The sequence below is a fragment of the Triticum dicoccoides genome, chromosome 2B (assembly GCF_002162155.2).
Source record: "Triticum dicoccoides isolate Atlit2015 ecotype Zavitan chromosome 2B, WEW_v2.0, whole genome shotgun sequence".
Lineage (NCBI taxonomy): Eukaryota > Viridiplantae > Streptophyta > Magnoliopsida > Poales > Poaceae > Triticum > Triticum dicoccoides.
The window spans coordinates 399,608,603-399,633,796 of NC_041383.1; the positions used below are offsets into that span (position 1 = coordinate 399,608,603).

The 25,194-nt window shown below is 45.6% G+C and overlaps 2 long non-coding RNA genes across 2 annotated transcripts; both read left to right on the top strand.

Annotated features, from left to right (window-relative positions):
* The first annotated feature begins 18,217 nt into the window (after positions 1 to 18,217).
* LOC119367749 lies at positions 18,218 to 22,092 on the top strand. Its single transcript, XR_005176421.1, has 4 exons — positions 18,218 to 18,791; positions 19,430 to 19,539; positions 20,168 to 21,288; positions 21,923 to 22,092. It is a non-coding gene; the product is annotated as an uncharacterized LOC119367749 (long non-coding RNA).
* Positions 22,093 to 22,976: 884 nt separating this feature from the next.
* On the top strand, positions 22,977 to 24,837 carry LOC119363882. The gene is made up of 2 exons (XR_005174494.1): positions 22,977 to 23,268; positions 24,485 to 24,837. It is a non-coding gene; the product is annotated as an uncharacterized LOC119363882 (long non-coding RNA).
* Positions 24,838 to 25,194: the final 357 nt, after the last annotated feature.

Consider the following 25,194-nt stretch of genomic DNA (forward strand, 5'->3'; position numbering starts at 1 on the left):
CCCAAACCGGATTGTACTAGGGGTGGGGGCGCCCCCCGCCCCCTTTCCTTCTTCTCCTCCACCTCTTTCCCCTGTCCCCCTTCTCCGGAAAGGAAAGGGGAATCCTACTAGGACTGGGAGTCCTAGTAGGACTCTCCACACTTGGTGCGCCCCTTGGCCAGCCATTTCCTCCCCTCCTCCTTTGTATACGGGGCAGGGGGCACCCCAAAGGCACAACATTGTCTTAGCCGTATGCGGTGCCCCCCTCCACCGTTTACTCCTCCGATAGTATCATCGCAGTGCTTAGGAGAAGCCCTACGCAGATCACATCATCAACACCGTCATCATGTTGTCGTGCTGATGAAACTCTCTCTCGACCCTCTGTTGGATCAAGAGTTCGAGGGACGTCATCGAGCTGAACGTGTGTTGAACTCGGAGGTGTCATACGTTTGGTGCTAGATCGGTTGAATCGTGAAGACGTTCGACTACATCAACCGTGTTAACATAACGCTTCCGCTTTCGGTCTACGAGGGTACGTGGACACACTCTCCCCCTCTCGTTGCTATGCATCTCCTAGATATATCTTGCATGATCGTAGGATTTTTTTGAAATCCCATGCTACATTCCCCAACATGTCTAAACCCACGAGAGGACCTAAACTAGGTTCCTACCTCCCCATTAATATTAATCACAATACTACCACTACGAACCAACTACATGATCCACGAACACCAACGGTCATTGAACCCCCTTCTCTCAAGAACAAAGCAAAGGAAAGACCAATCAAGGTGGTTGAATGCCTCTGGGAAGTCTAGATTAAGGAAAACGCCTTTCTGGTAGCACACCCTAACCGCATGAATGATTTCATCAAGAGCTAGAATCCATCGTAAGTATGACGAGGCTTTAGAAAGGCATACTAGTGACAATTCCCTTTGGTGATCCGGTAACGCATAACAGAAAGGTTCCCAACCTTTTTGCCCGAGGAGTGAACCTGAGTAATCGAAACCACGAGAGGACGTGCACATGTGACAAGGGTTTCTACCAAGGTTTTGTGAGAGAATTAATTTCCAGTTTTTAGAGTAGATCGCAATCAAGTTGCTAGTGAAAACACTTATAATAAAAACAGACATGGGTATGAGGACTTGATTCTTACAACCATATGTTTGTGACCGAGATCATCATGATCTTAATTTGTGATCTGGAAGACATTCCTTAATATGTGATTGCAACAATTCAAAGTGGGGGATGTGTCCAAATTATGCCTTGACCGAAACGCGTCCTGCATCAAGACTCAGTTGTCCAACTGTAGGCCCTATCTGTCGTGCAGTGTTACCTCGGTAATTAAGATAAACCAGACAAAAACATTGGGCGTTTAACGACTGCACCTCAGGTATCCCCAGAGATTGGATTCATGCTTCCATACTAAACCTGCTGTAACTAGTGTTCAGAATAGCAGCGGTGAAGAATGCAAGAGAGACAAGAGACAACTACGATATAATTTTATTTCACACATACATGATGTTCATTCAAAGTCATTCCATCGATCCCTCATGGAAACACCAGGTTGCAAGGCTATGCCTCATCCCATTGTTGCCTGACCGAATTACTCACACATGGTGACCAAATTGCACAAAGAAATCATTGAAGAAGACATCAAGATCTAAGCTTCATTGATAATATGTCTTACAACGGTTGCCGAATGCAATACACGATTACAAGTATGGCTAACTTGGACATGGATTGCTGTCGTGGTGGTGGTTATGGAGATGAGATGGGAAATGCCGGCTGCTAGGGTTTGCGAATGGCTTTTGGTGCAGAAATGGAGGTTCCGGAGTCTGCTCTGCGCGAATCAGGTATGGGTCCCTTTATAAGATTTGTTAGGGTGGACGTCACGGTGTTGTTGGCACCTGGTATGAGCGCGGGTACCATACGTTGTATTGCACTTCGGATAGCCTGGTGCGCCTCCCACTTGATTACTTCTATCTCTGTTTTGCTTCTTTCCATGTATGTGATTGATTTTCACCATATACAACCCTTTTTCATGTGTAAACAAAATAAAAAGAGGATTTTGCAATCACTTGCATTCATTAGTCATTAGTGGGAATATCAAAGGGAATATCTCAAAATTTATGAAATAAACCGGTTTAAACAATGGTGTGATGAGTGTAAATAATACACTTATCAACCCCCCATGCTTAAACTTTGGTTGCCCTCGAGCAACATAGATAGAATGCTCAAACCGTAAGGAACTCAGTTGCTAAACTGAAATAACAAGAAGGTTTTTAGTTCACTTATGATCAGCATGCCTAGATAGCCCTCCGCTTCTTGTACTTGAAAAGTTAGTGTAGCGGTGGCAGTGGCATGATTATTATGCAAAATTTAGTGAAGCAAAGATAATCAACCTAAAGCTCTTGCTTATCTAGACAAAATAATAGAGTATCTCTCATTCTATTTACTCTAGTTAACACTTGCCGGCCTTGGGAATGGAAGAGATTTTATTTCTTGAGCAATGAAAACATGGATTACGGGAGTGAAAGGTATGTAAAGGCAACATGATACTAGAATAGCTCGCTAACGCCCACAAGTATCTCCTCATCAAGGTGCTCAAGCACTTTACTTCAATCATTGCTTGTTGAAACTTTTGTTATCCAATGATGGGATTATGCCAAAGAAATGATACATGCATAGGGTATAGGTGTGGCTTAAGTTTGAGTACTATGGTCCAATATGTTGTCTCTTTCGAGCTCTTGTGGTCAGTACTCAATTATTACCACATACATGAACTCTTCAAGAGAAAGTCGAATAATATTTGTTGTAGTGTTGCCACTACAAACGTTAACAAACTCATAGCCAAAATCTGAGCAGAAACTCAGGTGGATAGTTCATGTCTTTTCTGCTACTCAAGCTATAAAAAATAGTATGTCTTTGAACAAAATATAATTGCACGGGAAACAACAACATCTGGAAGAGAAAGAAAATAGAAACATGGAAAAGAAAACAAACCGAGGGAGTATGGTAGACAACACCAACCTCTCAGCACCAATTAAGGTCTTTACATATGCAGCGTGGAACGAGCAGGAGCAAGCAAGCACAACGGTAACAGGGAAACCAGGTCTGGGGATTTTCATGAAAGTATAAAAAGGACAATCAAGATGGCACATCAAGATTGCAGCAACGACCATCATGGCTCAATCGGCAATTCATGTTGAAGCTCTAATATCAAATTAGCAGGTATAATTTTGAACAAGTTGGGAATACAGGAAGTGACCATTTTAATAGATAATCTCACATTGGCCAAGGCAGCAGTAGCAAGGGAGCCGAACTTGCAGCCCGTACACTAGATTATCAGAGGGCTTCTAACAGATTTTTGTGCCCCCAAAACCTCCAACTGTATTCATGTATTTCATGCCAGTAGAAATCACAACACTAAGGCTCATGAAGTAGCAAAGCTAGCCTATTTGCACGAATTTCATCCAAACCAAAAGGATCTCTACTATTAAAGGAGGATCGAACGTCGTGATGGTTCAACCTCCTCCTCCACCCCTCTCATACGTTCCCCCATTGAAGAGAAAAAAATAGTCGCGACCAAGGCTCCCGTCTTCTCCCAAACCCGTCGCTCCCTCAGCATCGTGACGCACACCCACGATCTCTCCTCTCTGAACCCACCCGATTGCATGGACTAGGGAAGAAGCTTCCTTGTCCGCCCCGTAGCCGAGCGCCCCTCCCTTCTCGTTCCCCTTCCCCTCCTATCCTATCGCGCCTCCCCATGGACCATGGTGCTCATGGTCGCCACCTCTGACCATCGCCACCGTTACTCATCCAAATCTTTGGCTCATCCCTCGCTCCCCCCTCCATCGACAACTCATCCTTTGCTCCAAGAATGGCACCCCCTCATTCGTGTCAGCATCTCTGCCACGTCTCAGCACCCGTACACCCCGTCGCCATAGAAGGAGAAGGCCTGTCTGGCCGCGGCGGCCCCGGAGGCGGGCATCGCTAGCGACACTGCAGCTCCTCCCCCGTTGAGATTGGATGGCGCTGGGCAGATGCTCAAGCTGCCCGCTCCTCCTCACGTGAATTTACTCACAGGGACCATTGGCTTACCCCACGTCCTCCATGATTTCTTTTGCACTGGGGTTTTCTTCTTCCTTGTCGCATGGAACTGAGGAACCCATGATGTGTGTAAGACAATAAGTTTTGGGGAACCAGTACAACCCTCTAGGGGTGGCTTATCTCATTATATATAATGGATGTGTTACAATACGTACAATATACGTACATAAGTACAGAAGCTATACATAGTCTAACACCCTCCCTCAATCTTAGCCACTTTCTAAAGAACTGAGAAGGGTAAGATTGCGCCTACAAGCCTCAAACTGTGGCAGAGGTAAAGGCTTAGTGAAGATGTCTGCAAGTTGATCCTTGGATGAGATAAACTTGATCTGGAGTTGCTTTTGTGATACACGTTCCCGTACAAAGTGATAGTCAACTTCAATGTGTTTCGTTCGGGCATGAAATACTGGATTTGCAGAAAGGTATGTAGCACCGATGTTATCACACCAAAGAATAGGAGGCTGTGGTTGAGACAAACCCAACTCCTGAAGCAAAGACTGCACCCAAATAATCTCTGCAGTAGCATTAGCCACAGCCTTGTACTCAGCTTCAGTACTGCTACGTGACACAGTAGCCTGTTTCCGAGCACTCCAGGCGATCAAATTAGGGCCAAAGAATACTGCATAACCCCCCGTGGATCGCCTGTCATCTGGGCTACCAGCCCAATCTGCATCAGAGAAGGCCGAAAGGACCCGAGAGGAAGTCGGCCGAATATGCATACCAAATGTCAAGGTGAATTGAACATAACGAAGAATGCGTTTAACAGCAGCCCAATGAGTATCTCTGGGAGCCTGAAGATACTGACAAACCCTGTTAACAGCATAAGAGATATCTGGTCTCGTGATCGTCAAGTACTGAAGTCCACCAACAATGCTCCTGTACTATGTGGCATCCGCAGGAGACAAAAGCTCACCATCAACAGCTGTTATCTTGTCGGTAGACGACATGGGTGTGGTGGTCGGTTTGCACTTCAGCATGCCCGCTCTTTGTAACAACTCCAAGGAGTACTTCTTCTGCGTAAGGACAAGACCAGTAGCACGAGAAGTGACCTCAACTCCAAGAAAGTAGTGAAGCTTCCCAAGATCTTTGACCGCAAAATCAGCACCAAGAGAGCAGACAAGAGCATCAGCAGCATACTGAGAAGAGCTGACAAGGATAATATCATCGACATATACCAAAAGATACATAGTGACTTCTGGCTTCTGTAGAAGAAATAATGAAGTGTCAGCAGTGGACGGCACAAACCCATGAGCACGAAGGGCAGAGGCAAGGCGGGCATGCCAGGCACGAGGAGCTTGCTTCAAACCATATAGTGCTTTGGAGAGACGACAGATATAGTCAGGACGATCAGGATCAGAGAAACCAGGCGGCTGTTTCATATAAACCTCTTCCTCCAAAAATCCATGTAGAAAAGCATTCTGCACATCAAGTTGACGAAGTGACCAACCACGAGAAACAGGAATGGAGAGAAGAAGCCGAATAGTGGTAGGCTTGACGACAGGACTGAAGGTGTCCTCATAGTCAAGACCATGGCGCTGCCGAAAACCGCGAGCAACAAGTCACGCTTTGTAACGCTCAATAGATCCATCCGAATGCTTCTTCACTTTGAATACCCATTTTGAGTCAATAACATTTACCCGTGGTGGTGGAGGAACGAGAGTCCATGTCTTGTTACGAAGGAGAGCATGAAACTCCTGCTCCATAGCCTCTCGCCAATGTGGAATGCGCAGGGCAGCCTGATATGAGCGAGGCTCAGAAGATGGATCCGCAACAGCAGCAGCCAAACAAGCAGCCAACCAAGCAACCGTACCATCCTTACGTTCCTTAGGTTTGAAAATGCCACTGCGACTGCGTGTATGTGGTCGAGACACAGGAACCACCGAGGTCGACGGAGCAGCCTGCAACGGGCTGGAGGACGGCGATGTTGACGAGTCAGCCGGTGACGAGGAGCCAGACACAGTAGCCTCGGGCTCGGTCGGCGAAGAAGGCCGGCCCACCGGCGAAACCGGCAGAGCAGACGAAGCAGCTGGCGACGCCGGCGTCACAGACCGGGCCGATGGCGAGCCCGGCATGGTGGGCCGTGGCGCGGCCGGTGTCGCGGGCCGATCCGCGGATGAAGGCGACGTGAGGACGGCGTCGCAGACCCGAGCTGCAGGCGAAGACGGCGTGACGGGCCGAGCCGCGGGCGAAGACGGCGTGACAGGCCGAGCCGCTGAAGACTCGGCGGCCGCTGGCGAAGAGGGCCGAGCCGCTGGAGACTCGGCGGTCGCTGGCGTAGCGGACCGAGCAGTGGAGATGCTCGGCGCGACGGGCTCGTCGGGTGACCATGCATGGGCACGCGAATCGATGCCATGCAACATAGGGCGATCGACGTGCCCATCAGAAGGCGGCGATGATGATGGTGAATCCTCCAACAGCTCCAAACGAGCCCCACGTCCGGTTCCTGCACCATGGTTAGGTAACAGCAAAGGAGAGTATGCAACATCATCAAATTGGTCAGAAGCAACAGAGGATGAATGCAGAGATGGTGGTTCGACAGTGGACACAGGAAGTTTGGCAAAGGGAAAAACATGCTCATCAAACACGACGTCCCGAGATATATAGACACGATTAGTGGGAACATGAAGACATTTGTAACCTTTATGAAGAGAGCTATAGCCAAGAAAAACACACTTCTTAGAACGAAACTCAAGCTTGCGCTTATTATATGGACGAAGATGCGGCCAACAAGCACACCCAAATACCTTGAAAAAGGTATAATCAGGTTGTTCATTAAGGAGAACCTCAATGGGAGTCTTCATGTTTAAAACACGAGTGGGAGTACGGTTGATGAGAAAGCATGCAGTGGTGAAAGCATCACTCCAAAACCGAAACGGAACAGATGCATGGGCCAAAAGAGTAAGACCAGCTTCAACAATATGACGATGCTTACGTTCGACTGAACCATTCTGCTGATGTGTATGTGGACATGCTAAACGATGAGCTATCCCAAGCGACTGAAAGAAGGAGTTGAGGTTGCGATACTCGCCCCCCCAGTCCGACTGGACATGAACAATTTTGTGCTTGAGAAGACGTTCAACATGTTTTTGAAACTGAACAAAAATATCAAACACATCAGATTTGTGTTTAATAAGGTAAAGCCAGGTAAAGCGACTATAAGCATCAAGGAAACTGATATAGTAATTATGACCACTGACAGAAGTCTGAGCAGGACCCCATACATCTGAAAACACAAGTTCTAAAGGATGTTTCACCTCACGACTGGACTCTGAAAAAGGAAGTTGATGACTCTTCCCCTGCTGACAAGCATCACACACTGCTACATCTTTATTACTAGACAAACTAGGAAGCTCATGACGACGCAAAATATGACGGACAATAGGTGTGGCCGGGTGACCAAGATGAGCATGCCACTGTGACGGAGAGACCCGAGCTCCACTGAAAACACGGGCGACGCCAGGATGCTCCAGACGGAGAGGCCCTGGCACAACCGCCCACTAAGAAGAATGTCCCTCGTGCCCCGATCCTTAATAAAAAGATCAAAAGGGTGAAATTCACAAAGCACATTATTATCACGTGTGAGTTTAGGAACTGAAAGAAGATTACGGGTCACAGATGGAACTCGAAGAACATTGCGAAGCTGAAGACTCCTATTGGCATGTCTAGTGAGAAGAGATGCTTGACCAATATGAGAGATGTGCATACCTGCTCCATTGGCGGTGTGGATCTTGTCGGAGCCATGATAGGGTTCACGAGTGTGAAGCTTCCCCATCTCGCTGGTCAGATGCTCTGTCGCCCCAGAGTCCATGTACCAGTGTGGATCGATGGAGTAGGACTGAGTGTGTCCCTGTTGCTTCTGCGGCGCGGGACGATCAGCCATGGCGACCTGACGGGCATTGTTGCGTGTATCTTTGCCGTCATTGCCAAGACCAAGGAAGCTTCGCTGGAAGCGCTTATGACACTTGGAGGCCCAGTGCCCATCGCGGCCACAAAGCTGGCACACACGTGGACCGCCAGCCCCCGGTAAGGTCGCAGTAGGTGGGGGGGCCGAGGCGGACGATGGTGGCAGCCCCAAGGGAGACCGGGGTGATGAAGAAGAGCGGCCACCCTTGGTGGCGGCGTTGGCCGAGAGGGAGCCAGTGCCCCTGGAGCGGCGTGTCTCGACCCGTTGCTCAGTGAGAAGGAGCCGAGAGAAAACCTCGTGTGCCAGCATGGGTGTCGAGTTGCCCCGCTCGTTGATGATCTCGACTAAGGCATCATACTCCTAATCAAGACCATTGACAATAAACGAGTTGAACTCGGAGTCGGTGAGGGGCTGTCCAATGGAGGCCAATGTGTCGGCGAGGCCCTTGACCTTGTTGTAGAACTCAGTGGCAGTGGGGTCAAGCTTCTGACACTCTCCAAGCTGACGACGGAGTGCAGAGACACGAGCCTGGGACTGCGCTGCAAAGGTTCGCTCAAGGATGGTCCAGGCCTCATGAGACGTCTTCGCGAAGACAACAAGTCCGGCAACTGCCGGCGAGAGCGACCCCTGGATGGAGGAGAGGTTCGGCTGGTCCTGCCCCGTCCAGACGCGATGGGCCGGATTGTAGACCGGACCGTGCACGCTGTCTACCAGTGCGGGTGGGCAGGGAAGCGATCCGTCGACGTAGCCTAGCAGGTAGTGACTCCCCAAGAGCGGGAGAACCTGCGCACGCCAGAAGATGTAGTTGTCGGCGGAGAGCTTGATGGTGATGAGATGACCGAAGTGAAACGGCGGCGGCGAAGACAATCCCATCGAGGGGGCTGCCTGGGGTGCAAACACCATGGAGGCAGCCGGAGGCACCGAAGCCGATGCGGGAGGAGGCGGGACCGCAGCCAGGGCGGACGCCGCAAAGCTCGTGGCCGGGTCGGACGCCGCAAGGCCCGCGGCCGGGGCGGACGCCGCCAACCCCGCCAGCGGGGCAGTGTGATCCGCTTGCGGCAGGAGCGGCGGGACGACGCCCGCGGAGTCCGCAGCGGACGGCGGCGCCGCGGTGTGGACCACGAGGTCGCGCCCAAGCGAGGGCGCCGGCGGCGTGGAGTAGACGGAGCCGATGCTCCTGGTCCCGATCGGAGCCGGAACGGCGACGGCATCGAGCGGGAGGTTGAGCAGAACCGCAAGGGAGGCCGGGAGGAACCCCGCAGCAGTGGAACCAGTGGTGGCGGCGCTCGACATGGCGGCGGTGAAGGCGGCGGCGGCGGCGGCGGCGGTGCGGGTATTAGGGTTTGGAAGCGGAAGCGATCGTAACCTAGCGTGATACCATGTAAGACAATAAGTTTTGGGGAACCAGTACAACCCTCTAGGGGTGGCTTATCTCATTATATATAATGGATGTGTTACAATACGTACAATATACGTACATAAGTACAGAAGCTATACATAGTCTAACAATGTGATGGTGGGATGGGGAGCTCCTCACTGAGATCAAGACAATCTGGCCTGTCATGCGGGGCCAGGTGACCAAGGCGATGGAGGCGCCGCCCTGGCTGTACCACTAAGATGGGAAGTGATGCAGGACCTCCCTCGCCTCCTTTAGGTTGCTACACCACCCCTAATTCCACTCACCAACGGGGAACATCATCGGCAGCAGCTTCAAGCCCTAGGTTATACACCAGACATATATGATCCGTCATCTTCTCATGGCAAGGCAAGGTGTGGCATGTCCCAAGGGGCAGCGGAGACAAAGGCAGTGAGGTGGCGACTCCAGCTGTGGCGTGTGGCTGGTGGGAAAGTTGTGGGTTCAACAATCATGAATTACAGTGCATGTTGATCTGATGGCATTGATAGGACGACGAGAACGTAGCGACAACAATGGTGCCAATCCAATCTTTGTATCTAGGCTTGTTCGCTTGGTGCATGCATGTCCCATGTTCGAGTAAATGTATTCTTATATTTATTCCCTCTTATAACTCATTAGCATCCGACTTAGCACGTTTTTATGTTACTTTTTGACAAACCCTTCTTCTAATTGTGTAGGTGATGGAGTAAAAGTTTCAGGTTGTAGGTTGTAACCTTATGCAGCTATGCATCTTGTTGTGGATCTTCTAGAATTTCCAGAGAAGAAAGGGTAATCTGATTGAGCTAATTATCTCTCAAGTTAAATTTTGTGTTTGGGATGATCATTATGCCTAACCATTGACTTATATAGAACAAGATTCTATCAATAAAGACTACCATTTGCAAAAAAAACCACATATATATGTATATATAGACAAACCCTTCCAGGACTACAAGGATTTCCGGTTCTATGTTGCAAATTTGTGTATTGCATTTTTCTAAGGCTATACAATTTTTTCTATCTCATTTGTTGATTTGTTTTCATAAACCATATACATCTCTCGAAAGAAAATTATATACGTAATACAATTTACAATCCTATGTATTACACATGTGTCCCTCTCACAACAGTATACATGTTTGCTACATTACTGCTTACTCATTTTGGTAATATTCTGAGTTTTTAGTTCATAGACCAATATTTAGTTTCTGTAAGAAAGTCAATATATTCTAGAACATTTACATACATCTCATATGGCATATGCCATAAATTCTGGACTGCCATGGTTTTGCTCATGGAGATGCACATGATTAAGGAGTAAAGATGACAACTCTTCCGACTGCAAAAAGGCAGTGACCAGGCAATAATTTATTACTTGTTTCTGGAACGTAAATTTAGGGAAATTTTCGGCGACTAATCTTGATATATTACTTACCAGTTAGCTAATCCGAGGCTAACATTGTACTTTCAGGATACGTAAATCAGACTGTCATTTAGTTTCATACATGTTGAGAAATAAGCAATTGCCTGGCTTTAAACCTAGCTGTAATATTTCTAGGTCACGGAAGATTTGCTGGGTGAACCATTGGGAATGCTGATGGTATGATGTTGCTTCCTTTATTCTTTGATAGCGTAATATAGAGCTTTGTTTCCTTGCAAAAATGTTATGTAAGTAACAAGTTTTGAGTTAGCCACCCAGTTCTTACAGTGAGACTAATGCAGGAACATGGATAAGGCAACACAACACAACATGGCTGCTACACAACATCGTACCATTGAATCATATTAATATTTATTTTCCATTTCCTGTACACAAGTATTATGTGTTACTCCTCGAATCCTCGTATTTTTGCAAATCTAATGGAGCTGGATAAGACAAAATCATTGTTTCATCTAGCCTGTGACTTGACAATTGTATGTTAAGTTATTTTCTGTTTGCTCATGTCAAGACATCTCACTCTACTCTCCTTTCTCTCTTGAACATGAAAATAGTTAAAAGGGATAAAAGACACAAGTTTGTACAGTAAAATGAAATTTAGATTAATGTATGCATGAATGGTACATGTCTCTTGTTGCTTTGTAGCAATGCACGAGTATTTTGCATCATTTTTTGGTTCTTAAGTTTTGCAGTCAGGGCCTAGCTGAAGAAAACATTCCAGTTGTGGTGGATCTTTCTGTGTTTTTACACCCTAAATATTGGTTCTTGTGTGAGTTTGGATCATTTTTCTGCTGGATTGGACTATTGTACAACTCAGTTCTGTAGCTTGCATAACCAATGTGGTTCAATATATTAGGGGCTGTGCCATTTTTTGGATTAATGAATGCGCTGTAAAACTTATGCTCTTGAGGGTGTTCCATAGTATCCCTGAACCATGGTGGTGTTACTGCGATCCCCAGTGAAGAAATGAGGGCAGTCTCGATGAGAAGGAGATGGATGTCCAAGATGACATGGGAGCTAAAGAAGTTGAACTGTCAGTCTGCCACTGGTACAAGTATGAATCTTTGATGCATGTAGTCGATAGTACTACATTCCTCATAAGATTATTGTTACCATCACTGTGTGAACAAATGAATGGTCATAACAGAAATCAAGGTCCATATATGAAACTTAGTCCACATGTCTTATATGTTCTCATCCATACAAAGGATACTAATTTTCAGCAATTTACTTTATTCGAATGTTACTAGACAAAGCTCCCCAATTCCATCACTATTCTTGTTGTAGGTTGGTAAATATCTCCATTCAGATCAATGAGGGACTATATGGTAAGACAAAGGGAAATCAAGGCAGATCAATATGGTGAGACTTCACTCTGTTCCAACCTATCAATATCCTCCATCCAGGTATGTGGTTTTCTCCAATTTAGTGCAGTAAAACACTTCCAATTTTCATCTTACATATTTGATTTTATGTTGTGTTTAATGATGCTCCAAATGATTTCACAAAGAGAAATGCAAAATACATGAGAACTGTGTTTTGGTAGAAGTGGGTGTGGAAGTTGTTGCTACATGTCTTTTTTATAACCTGATCGCATGTCCTTCTAAATTATTCATATATATGAAATGGGCTAGGGCGGCTTGGGCGGAAACCCTAACCCACGCCGCCAGTAACATCCATCCCCATCCTCCCCTCCGCCGCCGCAGGAGGAGGTTGTCGTGCAAAGCCCCAGGTGGTTGACGGCGGCGGCAGAGTCCTTCTTCCCTCCCGCACTGGATCTGGTGAGGTGGGTCACCCATGGCGCCGGGGCGTTTTCTTCCCCGATCTATGTCGCGGTGGCGCGGTTGTTCGTCTTTGGAAGGCGCAAGGTGACGACGTGGTGATGGGTGGAGGCGGCGGAGTTGCGGGGCTTCGTGGAAGATCTGGTGGCACCGGCCACTCGGTGGGCTCACAGGGTCATGGAGGCATTTGTCGCGGTGGCCGGCGCTTCGGCCTGTCGGCGGCAGCGGAACATGGCCGGTGGAAGTGGCGATGTTCTGTCTGGATCCCGGGGCAGCAGCCCTGGAAGGTGGCGGCAGGTGAAGCTCGGTCTTCCCTCGGCGGCATGGCGTTGTGTAGTCCCTGTCCAAAGCGGATCTCTGTCAGTGATCTCGTGGTTTTTGCTAAGGATTAGCAGATCAGAGACGATGACGAGCGCGCGGGATCCATCTCGGCGGCTCTCGCGGTTTGGCGAGGTGGGGTGGGAGCCCTCCTCCCAGGCTACAGTGGTGGCACACTCAGGCAGTGGCCGGTGCGCCAGGGCTCCTACGGTGGCACTGCTGTTGCAGTTGGTCGCCGGATCTAGGCGGCTAGATCTGGGGGCTTTGAAGGCAGTCAAGACAGTGCACAGGTTGTCGGGTGGATTCTTGGGACGGATCCGGGTGAAAACTTGGTCTTCGATCGGTGGCCGGAGCCGGTGATGATGATGCCCTTATCATCGTTTCCTTCATGAGGCATCATCGAGGTGAAACTCCCAACCACACCCAATACCTCCGGAGGAAACCCTAGATTACTTGATTGGATGACATTGGCAATCATGTGTCGTTACCCCCTTGGGGCGGCATTCTTGGAGATGCACTCCTGCTCGAGGGACCGGCGGACGGCTTCTTCAATGAAGCGGTGTTTCTTTCTACATATTCATGACGGAAGTACTCGAGGCGTGGATCAGTGGAGCCTCGGCGTCAGATGTGTGGCGATGGACACGCGCAGGAGGACGACGTTGTCTGACGTCGTGGTGGCCTCGATGGCAGAGAGGCCTGATAAGGTCGATACGGCAGTATATGCTTTGAGGATGGATCGATAGAAGACGGAGGTAACGGCCCTTGCAGCGTGTGCGTGTGGTACTCACTGAGAGTGCGCTGGACCAGAGTGTTACCCAGTCCCCCGCCTTTGTGGCTTGGATGGGGCATCCGGCTATAGATGTTAGGCTGTGGTGCAATGTCTATTTGGTATGTGGCCCGGACATTTGGCACCCTCCATCAAGAGGATAAGAGTAGCGACAGGTATCGTCTAGATGGTGGCTTCGTCCTTACTGTTGTATTACTTTGTAAGGTCCTTGTGAATAATAAATAAAATGACCGCATGCATCAACCAGATGCAGAGGCCGGGGGTGCATCCTCCTTTTCTAAAAAATGAAATGGGCTTAAAGTGCCACTATTCAGATAAGCAACTAAAACTATGATCTAAATTCAAAAAAAAAGTGGAGAATGTGGCAATTCTCAAAATAAAGAAAAATATAGACCATGACAAAGCAAAGTGATAATGCAGTGGCTATGAAGCGGAGAGGCGGTCAAGGAGTGTGGGACGGCGAAGGCCGAGTCTGAAGTACGACAACTGTGTTAATCTTTATTGCACGTAGCTGGAGTTCAAGAACAAATCAAATACGACCTCGAGTAATGTGATTGCAAAGTGATGAAGCAACGACAATAGAGTAAAGGGAAGAAAAGAACATGTAAATGGCAATGACTTATCTCCTTCTGGGTGGGGGTTTGGGTGAAGATATTTAGCGGATATGTAGTGCTCGATGAAAAATGAAACATGGGAAGATGCCATTGTTTTATCATGTTATGGTCAGAAACAACACATTCGTCATGCGTGGCATGTGCATTTAGACCGTTTCAATAATTATTGATTGATCTTTGTACATATTTTTGTTGTTCCGTAGCAACGCACGGGCATCCAACTAATATAATTAGATGTAATAGTGTTGAACATCAGCAATGACATTGTTCCCTGGACTAGATTATTCCAGATGTAATACAACGTGATATGCCATTAACCCTGTAAACTGCAGTTATTTGAATGAATGACGCGTCTTGAGCGCCCTTGTGTTGTACTCCCTCCGTTCAGAAATACTTGTCATCAAAATAAATAAAAGAGGATGTATCTAGATGTATTTTAGATCTAGATACATCTTTTTTGTCCATTTTGATGACAAGTATTTTCGAACGGGGGAGTAATTGAGAGTAGTTTTTTTTGAGTAGGAGTACTCCCTCTTTCTCAGTTTACAGGGCGTGAGCGTACCTCTAGATCGTCAATTTGACCAACCTAATACAAGTCATATATTATAAAAAAAATATACTAATATAAACCTCAGATGTTTATTTTTAAAATGTATAATTTTTGTGTTATATAGTTTATATTAGGGTGATAAAATTGGTAATCTAGATATACGCGTAGGACTTGTAACACTACAAGAAATATGTTAACTAGTGACCTTCTGTCAGTGACCCTGGAAGAAATGGTCACAGATCTATGACCATTTCAGACCAATTGGTCAAAAGCTGTTCGGGGGGCTCCAAACCCTAAACCATTGCGACCATTTTGGTCAGAAAGGTCGTAATTTCCTTACACGAAATGGTCATAAAGCAAATAGCGCTAGTCCGCTGCCTTATTTCTAATTGTTAACGACCAATATAGATGGTCATGGCCTTGTAAATTGTGGTGGGTTGCGATGAGTAGGCGCCATCTCATCAGTTTTGCCTATGTGTCATGTCCATGTGACAGTTTTTGCCCTAGGTTGTGAAGCAACCTATATTTCTGTCATTCCCAAAATTCCCAAAAAAATCTCATAAATTCTTTGGGTCATATCTTCGTCAAATATGTAAAAACCTTCCTTGCCTAGTTCAAAAATAATTTAAAAATATTCATTTTCCTATTCTGTTTAGAACAACAGTTTGTGAAGGAAGTACCACTTTAGCATGTCCAAATAGTATCCATTTTCTACAGTGCTTTCCTATGCCCAAATAATCATCCTCCAGCAAATGCCAGCTCAATCCATTCATTATTTTGAGTCGAGCTTCAACATTCGTAGTTATGTCTAGTGTGGTAGTTTGCAAAGCAAGTACCACCTAGGCTCCCCCTTTTGAGCTGAAAATTTGTGAAGACAGTCTTCTTAGTAACTGATCATCCTCAGCCAAAACTCACGTCCATTATCCATGTACATTTCCCGTACCGCTAATCAAACACTTGGCTGCTAATTCATGTTTGAGCATTGATCGGTCTCCTCGTGAGAATATTATGTTGTAATTTTCTTCCTAGCACCAACCTGGGGAGTGCCCAACCCACTAGACATGCCTAGGCCGCCCAGAACACATGGCAACGCCACGGTCACACGGTGACCACGCGGCGGGCATGCGAGTTTACGCGCTCTAGAGTTGGGGCCCTCGGGCACCGTCCAAACCTCGACGTATCGCCACCAAACCATGTATTTATGATTAAATAGGTCCTTATGTAACTAGAAATGATTTTTGGAAACTGATTCCAAAAATTTGACCCGCTTCCAGCTGAATCGGTGGAAATTTGTCTTTTTCGCGAGAGGTGGCTCAAAAAATTTTACACCCAACCATTTTGTCAATTGTGCATTAAATATGTCCTAGTATTTTATAAAAATGATTTGGTCCAATTTTGCAACAATTATTTGGAAGGTCCTTCACAAAAAAACCTTCTTTCGGGCACTCAAAAAATGGAAAATGGTTTTCTCGTCCAAAGAAAATGAAAACTTCCTTAGGCAACATTGTTTGCCATTCCAATATGCACCCTTGTGCACAATATGAGATCATTTGAACAAACGATGCCATGAATGTGGCCATAAGATTGATCATCTGGCTTGAAAAGCCATTGATCTCCACACATGATAGCTCGTTTCTGAGAACACTTTTTTTAAAATATGCCGTATTGCAAGTTTGTTATTTTTCCTGGAAACTTGGCCACATATAATGACACAATGCGAAGGTTTCCCAATTTTTTAATTTTTTTGAATTTTTTTATGCCCGTTTCAAAATGCGGTCAAAACGGCAGGAATGACCGTTCCTAGCTAGTAGTTGAATCTTGGAAAACCTTTGGTGTTTATCTGATTAAATAGATACTTTTGTACCTAGAAATGAATTTTGGAAAAAATAAATAGCAAACTATGAGGCAGCCGCAGTTCAAATTTAACCCGTTTCCAACTGAACCGGCGGAAATTTGTCTTTTTCACCAGAGGTGGATAAAAGCTTTGGACACCCAACCATTTTATCAAGTGTGCATTAAATATGGCCTAGTATTTTATAGAAATGATTTGGTACAAATTTGCAACAAATATATGGTAGGTCCTTCACAAAAAAACTCATTTTGGGCACTCAAAAAAATGGAAAATGAATTTTTCGTCCAAAGAAAATGAAAACTTCCTTAGGCAACATTGTTTGCCATTCCAAGATGGCCCTTTGTGCACAAAATGAGATCATTTGAACAAATTATGTCATGAATGTGGCCATAAGATTGATCATTTGGCTTGAAAGCGATGAATCTTCACGCATGATAGCTCATTTCTGAGAACTCTTTTTTAATAGAATTGCTATATTACAAGTTTATAATTTTTTCTAATAACTTGGTCACATATAATGACACAATGCGAAGGTTTTCCAATTTTTTGATTTTGTTTGAATTTTTTATGCCCGTTTCAAAATGCGATCAAAACGACACGCATGACCGTTCCTATCTAGTGGTTGAATCTTGGAATTTTTTTGGTGTTTCTCTGATTAAATAGATACTTTTGTACCTAAAAATGATTTTTTGAAAAAATAAATAGCAAACTATGAGGCAGCTGCAGTTCAAATTTGACCCGCTTCCAACTGAACCGACAGAAATTTGTCTTTTTCACGAGAGATGGATGCAAACTTTTGACACCCAACCATTTGGTCAATTGTGTGTTAAATATGTCCTAATATTTTAGGAAAATGATTTGGTACAATTTTGCAACAATTATTTGGTAGGTTCTTCACAAAAAAAACATTTTTGCCACTCGAAAAATGATTAAAAAATAGCTAGAAATATGAAGAATGCATACAAATTGGTCCTAATCCATAAAATGTTGTCTAAGTCTAGTGAAAATTTGTGTGGTGCCCATTTGCAAAATATTTTTGATAGCTACTTCACAAAACCCCTCTATTTTTAGTACTTGAAAACTATTTTACATCACTGATTTTCTGAACCAATCATAACTCTGTCCACGGATCGATGACATGCCGTCCATCCATCCATCCATCCATCTCTCCATCCCACATCCATCCATCTATCTATAGAAAAGAGAAAAGAAAAAGAGATACCCCACCTGCAACCCAAACCCTAGCTCATATCCCCCCGTCACACCCCTCCTACCTCGTCTCCATCTCCTCGCCGCCGCCGCCACCTCCTCCCCGTCCCCCTTCCAATCCAGTCCTATCCCCGCCGCTCCCACCCACTGTCGACCTCGCCGTCCTCCTCACCCACCGCCGCCGACCTCGTCCCTCCCTCCCCTCACCATCTCTCCCTACCCTAGCTCAGATCGAGTCGAGAAGGTCGGCATCCCATCTCCTTGCAGCATCCCATTGATCCACAACCAGATCCGCCGCCCACCCCGACTCACTCCTCGTCCCATCCACCCGCTGCTGTTGGCCTCCTACGTTGCCCGCATCCAGCCGCCCAGCCTCTGCCTCGCCCGCATCCAATCGTGCAGTGTTGTGCCGCTTCGTCTCGCTGCGGGGAGGAGCTTGAGAAGTGCCATCTTCATCCTCATCCAAGGGAAGAAGCGCCGGGGACCGAGCGAGCTGTGCATCCCGCGTCGTGGTCCAGATCCGGGGCCCCGAGGCGGCGCACTTCCTCAACTCGCTCCTCACCAACGACATGCTCTCCCACGCCTCGTTGTCCCAGCCGCAGAGGTACGCTCCCACGCCCAACCTACCCGCGCGGGCGCCGCCGCCGCGGTACACCGCACTGCTCACACCATAGGACCGGTTCCTCTACAACCTCTTCCTCTACCATCCCGCCCCGCGCTCCCACATGCTCGACCACACCGGGTCCGCGCCGCAGACCGGGGAGAGGCCCGGCTGGGAGGAGGATGGGGACGGGGAGGTGCTCGCGGATGTTGACGCCGCTGAGGTCGACGAGCTCCTTGCCTGCTTCAAGAGGTGAGAGTTTGCATTGTTGGCTTGTTTATTCCATTCTGTAACGCGGCTTGCAGTCATTTGTCTGTTTGTGGTCGAACTGCGATTGGATTAATTTGGGAAAGAAACAGTACGAGCTAATCAACCCTTGGGGGAAACCGTTAACCAACCACTTTAGGAAATGGAGCTTATGTAATCAAAGCAGTTGCTGGTTGATTAGCAGTTTCCTTGGGTAGTCAGTGTCAGATTACTTTGCAGATGATCGATTGTGTGCCCATTACGGTTGGACATTTTAGTGCCATAACTGAGAACATAACTTTTACTCCATGCCTTGGTTCATATGCTGCAGAAAACTGCGGCTCTGTGTTTAATTTATTTCTTATACATCTTTATAAATTAGTAATAGCAGTTTGGATTGCTCTGTCTTCACAGTGCTCAAATGGACTAGATTTACAAATCAATGGTGAACACTAATCTAGTGAATGAAATAATGGAACAAAAACATGTCCCCTTTTTCTTCAGATGACATACTGAAGTAAAACCCAACTGAAGCTGAACTGTTCATGTCGAGGGATTAAACACAGCACATGCAGTTTTCTGCTCCGTTTAATATACTTGTGCATCGTGTGCTTATACTACCATTTGCTTGGTTCTTAACACAGGTGAAGTGTCCAGCTATGTTTCATGATGATTATGCAGTAATGCTCCTCTTCTTCCTCGACCACCTGAACCACCACGCCGGCGGGCTCCTGAAGCATCAACTTCAGTAATGGTGATCATCCATTCCTCCATTCCTTCCTGCATCTTTGTTGATAGTTTCTGTGCAGATTTTTCTTGGTGTGCCTGATAGTTATAGCTAGGCTGCAGTTGATTTGATATGACCATGCGGTGATCATTTGTCTGTTATCACAGATATTTCATAGTCTGATTTGGACATTTATTGTACATGATTCAACATCACCATTGATTTGTATTGTTTCACAGAGTTAATGTGGCTTGACGATGCTGCTGAACACTAAATTAACATGTCCCTGCATCTTACTGTCAATAATTTGTGCATGACTTGCCTTGGTGATGTAGTTTTACTTGCTGTGTATGCTTGCTTAGTTGTTCACCGGGCCACTCTCTTGTATCGTTTGAGTGCGCCAATTCGTTCGGCCAGCCTCTATGATTTATTCTTATAGCTTCTGGTTGTTATAGGTTTTGGTTATACATGCACATTTGGGTCTTAATTCCTGCCTATTTTCTCTGAAAAAACTAAGACATGTTTGAGCTGACAACTTCCAGCGGATGTTTATTATACTATTGAGTTGAATTCATGTACTGCTAGCTGCAAGATGCTATAGTCTAGATACATAATGCAAAGTATGTTGTATTTACACACTTACATCCAACTGCAGTAGCAGCATGGGCGAGTTGAGGTGGGGGACAGAGAGGCTGTGTCGTGCGGGTTCTGACCATTGTATAGCAGCACACTTTCCAGTGTCGATCTGAGCAAACGATGATGCAAGGCTGCTCCTCCTTGTACTGCATGTCGACTTGAATCTTTGACAGGGAGATATTTAAACCCTAACATGCTTATGAGTTCAGCATATGCGCTGTGTTATGTTCGGCTTCTTATGTGTCATGGACATGTCCTTGTGTTGCATAGTAGGCCCTGAATTGTTCATGTTGCCGGCGATGAGATGACATGCTTATGAATTATTCATGTTGCTTCCTATGTAAGCTTGCTAATGAATATGATTGACTTATTGAAACTGATGTCAATGCACTTGCACACGGTTTTGCACCTGATGCTGGTTTTGCGCCGATGCTGGTTTTGCCTGGATGTGCAGCAGTCGTCTTGTTTGATTGTTAATTGCTGGGTGCTGGCTGGCGTACAATTTAATTTGTCTGCATGGTTCCTTAGTGCAGCAGCACTTGGCAATGTGTAGCAGTGAGTGCACTCGCTAGTTAGCCCACTTAGCATTAGTATGATATTGAAAGACTATTGTGCCTCCTTACGAGAGAGTTACTGTGTTATTTTTACCTTACCAGACCATGATGGCCTGTACTATTGCATTGTGTTATTTCTACCTTACGAGACCCCAGGCACTGTGTGTAATTCTCATGTATGTGCTGCAGGGCTTGGGGACGTTGGTTGGGCAAAAATTGTTGGTGATTGCGCTAGCTGAAGAAAAGGACGATGACCTGTCGTTGCTTGAACTCATGGGTGTGGAGGACGGGATGCTGCTATTAGCGACTGTGAAGAACTTTACACTCTGCCCATGGTCAATGGAGGCTGGTCCCAGCAAAACTGCAGTATGGGCGCGACAAAGGGTTGTCGAGCTCAAACCGTTGCTCCCTGCTAGTTCCCTCATTGGCGTGTGGGTCGCTGGTTTTGTAGAAGGTGTTGGTGTCATCTTACTGAGTACAAATTCTGGGCTGTACACAGTTGAGCTCAGTTCAGGCCGAAGCAAGAAGGTGCACGGGGAGACATTTTTCAGAGAAGTCATGCCCTACACGAGCTTCTACACTTGAGGTACAGACTAGCCTCTACTGTTTTTCAAACATGCACACTAAGTCATGAACACTAAGCACCCCATCGACTGTTGTTACAGTTCTTTTGCTTGTAGCTTAGATTTATAGATCATTTTAGTTTGAGAGTTTCCAAGACAGTGTGTGATTTCTAATCATCGATGAGTATATATATAGTTTTCCTGCTCATGTTTCTGCATAACTAGATATATATTTGTCTGTAGGTCTGCTGATTTTTTTGTTTTTTTGGGTGATTTTAGAGATGTAGGTATCCTCCTTTGTGATGTTATACCATTCTGATATTGAGGCGTGATGCAGACCCAGGTCATTGTAGGCCAGTGATTCTTCCTACCATGTTTTCTACCATTGCTGCTACCGCACAAGGTTGTGGGCAGAGCACGTGCACTGTGTGTAATATTGCACAACCTGGCATTATTATTTGATTATTTCCTGAATTGTTTGCATGCATGCATGTTTGCTGTCCTGAACTGTTTGACTGTCTGTAATGCTGTTGTACTATCCATCTATTGTGTTAACTTGAACTGCTGTTGTAATGCTCTTCTTAATTTTCATGCACCCCATCACTTGCTGTTGGTGTTATTCACTATATCCTCGTTGTTCTGTTTTCTTGTTGGCAGATATTTTGCCTAAATTCAAGACGAAAGAAGATGTTCAAAGAAGCGCCAAGACATTTTTGTATAGCAAGTTATGTAATAATAGCTAGGTTATTTGGGCATTGTGAACTCCATAATTTCATGTATCTTCTCTCTGTTTTTGAATGAAATGTTGTATGTGTGTTGATGTACCAGATTGTTGCTTCTTGTTATTTGAAGTATTACACTTGTTTTCTGTCTATTTTGATTTAAATATTGGTTGTTTAATTATTGACATATTAAAATCTAAGGAACATGACCATGACAGCAAGGACCCACAAACCAGAATCAGAAATTTGGGACCCACATATCAGAACCTGACAATTGGGACCCATCTGAAAAAAAAGAAAAAACGGGCCACAACCCAAAAATAAAAAGGCCGAATTATAGGCCAAATTATAGCTGGGCTAGGCCCATGTAGCAGAAAATATATAGTAAAAAGGCTGCATTGTTGGGCTAGGCACATGTAGAAAACCGAATTGGACCGGGCTGAATCTTGTGCCACATCAGCTTGCCATGCTGGATGCCTACGTGGTCTGGGGAGGTTGCTAGTGACCAAAACGCCACAGTGGACATATTTTGGTCATAAACGTCCACGTCCATTCCAGAAGAAAGGTCGCCATAGTCAGTTTACGACCGCCAGCTTTTGACCTTCTGTTTTTGGTCACAAAAAGGTCGCAAATGAAAAACCATGACCTTTCAGTGACCAATACTGGTGATCACAAGTTGACATATTTCTTGTAGTGTAAACTGAAATGAAGGAAATAATTTAGATGTTTCAGTCACGCGCCGGTTTGAAATGGATTAACCAAGACCCCGCCGTCTCCGCACTGTCGCTTAAGCAGACAAGCCATATAAGTCTTTCGCGCGCGGGTATTGTTGCACGGGAAAATATCTTGTGCTCCGAACGGTTTGGTGCTACGGCTGCTCCCTGCGTAGTCCACACGTTAGATGCGAAATAAAGGGACCTGATGAAATCTGAACGCCTCTCCCTTCAAAATTTGCAAAGATCACCTCATGTAAGTATAAAATAGCCCAAACGTTACTCCAATGTGCTGCCCCAAGTTAGAAAGAGAACGAACACGAGATACAGAGATGGGGCGTCGGGTCGCCGGCGGCGGACCTCACCGTGTGCTGCCTTATGACCTCGTCGTGTTCCGAAATCCAGCAGATAGCACGCCCCATCCCCGGGCCGCCGTTCTCCACCTCGGCTCCAACACCTCACCACACCCGCCGCCTACCTCCGCCATCCATCGACGGCTAGATCCACCATCCGTGGATGCCTAGCTCCGCTATTCACCGAGACCGGAGAAGGGAACTCCAGCCTTCAGGTATCCTTTTGGATGTTACAACCTTGTAATTTATTGTGTATTTTTTCTTCTAATCCATCATCCCCTATGTGTTGGATGTTTTAGATGTAGATAATCCTATCTGATTAAACTAGGATGATATCTCTCTGTATCAGGGCGTAGGAAAAATAATTACTGAAATAACTTGCTCTATTTTGCTTAGACTTCTAATTTGAGCAAATTAGGTAGAGAAAAATGTCATCAACCTGTGGCCTGAGATGAGTTCAAAGTAATTTTATCTACTTGTTCTAGTGCATGAATATGAAGTGCTTGTTGGCACAAGACTGAGATTCATTAACACTTGCAATATGTGCCTCACTCATTTCTAAGAGTCCCCGTATGTTTGTTTGGTATTTTCATCGAAATCAATGCGATTGTAGTTTTGGTTTAGTGAATTAAATTTATTAGCTCTTTGGTCTTCCTCATTCAGGTGTAATAATAGATCCTCATATTGTTCTACAAGTAGATTACTCTGGATTTTGAACAATGTTAAGTAGAAAGTGTACTTACAGTGTCTAACCGAACTTCGTGAAACCATTACAAGTTCATCTTCCAAGAGCTTCTTTTGGGATCTAGATCCGTATTGTGTACTATTTAGGTTAGGTGATAGACCAGAGCTTTGTTTCACTTCTCAACAGAGTTTCCGTTATACGGTCCACTTGAACCCACCGGGGGGGTGTTACTGCATCCATATCCGAGAAGTAGGCAAGGTCGTTGTGTAAGCCATGAGTGTATGCGACTGGACACAGAGGTGATCTATTTAGTTTCAACAGAACGCAGGGTACTTAAAAAATATGTTGTGTTTTAATTTAAATAGGCTTAGCACTGCATACCACTTCTGAATACCTTGGTCTTGATGTGTGCATGAATTTGTATAGCTGACGCAGTCTATTTAATGTACCATATGGTTGCATTCTGTTTTCAGAAATTCAGTTATGTTTTACCTACAATAGGCTCAACATTGCAGAACACTTGATTCTGAACACCCTTGTCTTGATGTGTATATGACTTGGTAATAGCTGATGTAGTCTATGTCATGTACTATATAAGTTTGCTCTGTATTTTAAACAAATTAGTTGTGTTTTACTTCCAGTATGCTCAACATCACAGAACACTTGAACCTGAATGTCCCGGTCTCTATGTGTACATGAATTGGTATGTTGATGCAGTCTAAGTATATTTCTGTACTTTCTACTAGACTCCAGCAGCGATGGTTCGGATGAAGATTTCAGGAACTTCCTTGGCGACGGTGACAATGCCTACTCAAGAGGACGAAGCGACACCCAGGCACCATATTTTGGTTCCCAATAACGAATGTTTATAGCAGCAATGATATGTATGAAGATTATCTCCATACATATTTTCAGGCCGCACAAGTCTTAGGCTCTAGTTATTTCAGGCCGCACTTGCCAAAAAATAAAATAGTATGCAGCATTTTTGGTAGTTCAGATGGGTGGTTGTTGTACAGTTCATGTGCATACTTGCGATGCTCCAATGTAAAATAGTATGCATGTTCTTGCATGGAAGCATCTAAAGAAATGTGTTCAGAGATCTTTGGTTCATTAAAGTACAGAACATCATCACAGTAGTTATTTATAAAGTTGTTTCTCTCGTACTTAATACTCCTATTATAGAGTTAATAACTGTTGAGCAATGAACAATCATGCAATAGTTACACAGCCGACACGAGAGCACAGGTGAGAAGACATGGCACAGTAGACAAGACGGCAGGACGGAATTCAGCTAGACTTCAAAGACCGTTTTGCAAAATGTACCTGCAGTTCCCATTGCCCCACATCCTGTCCCTCTTTTTTTAATCCAATAGCTCAGGTTAGATCGGAGTACCTGGTGCACCAGTTCATCTGGTGCACAGGATACGTTCTCACTGTTTCACGCCTCGTCGACGTC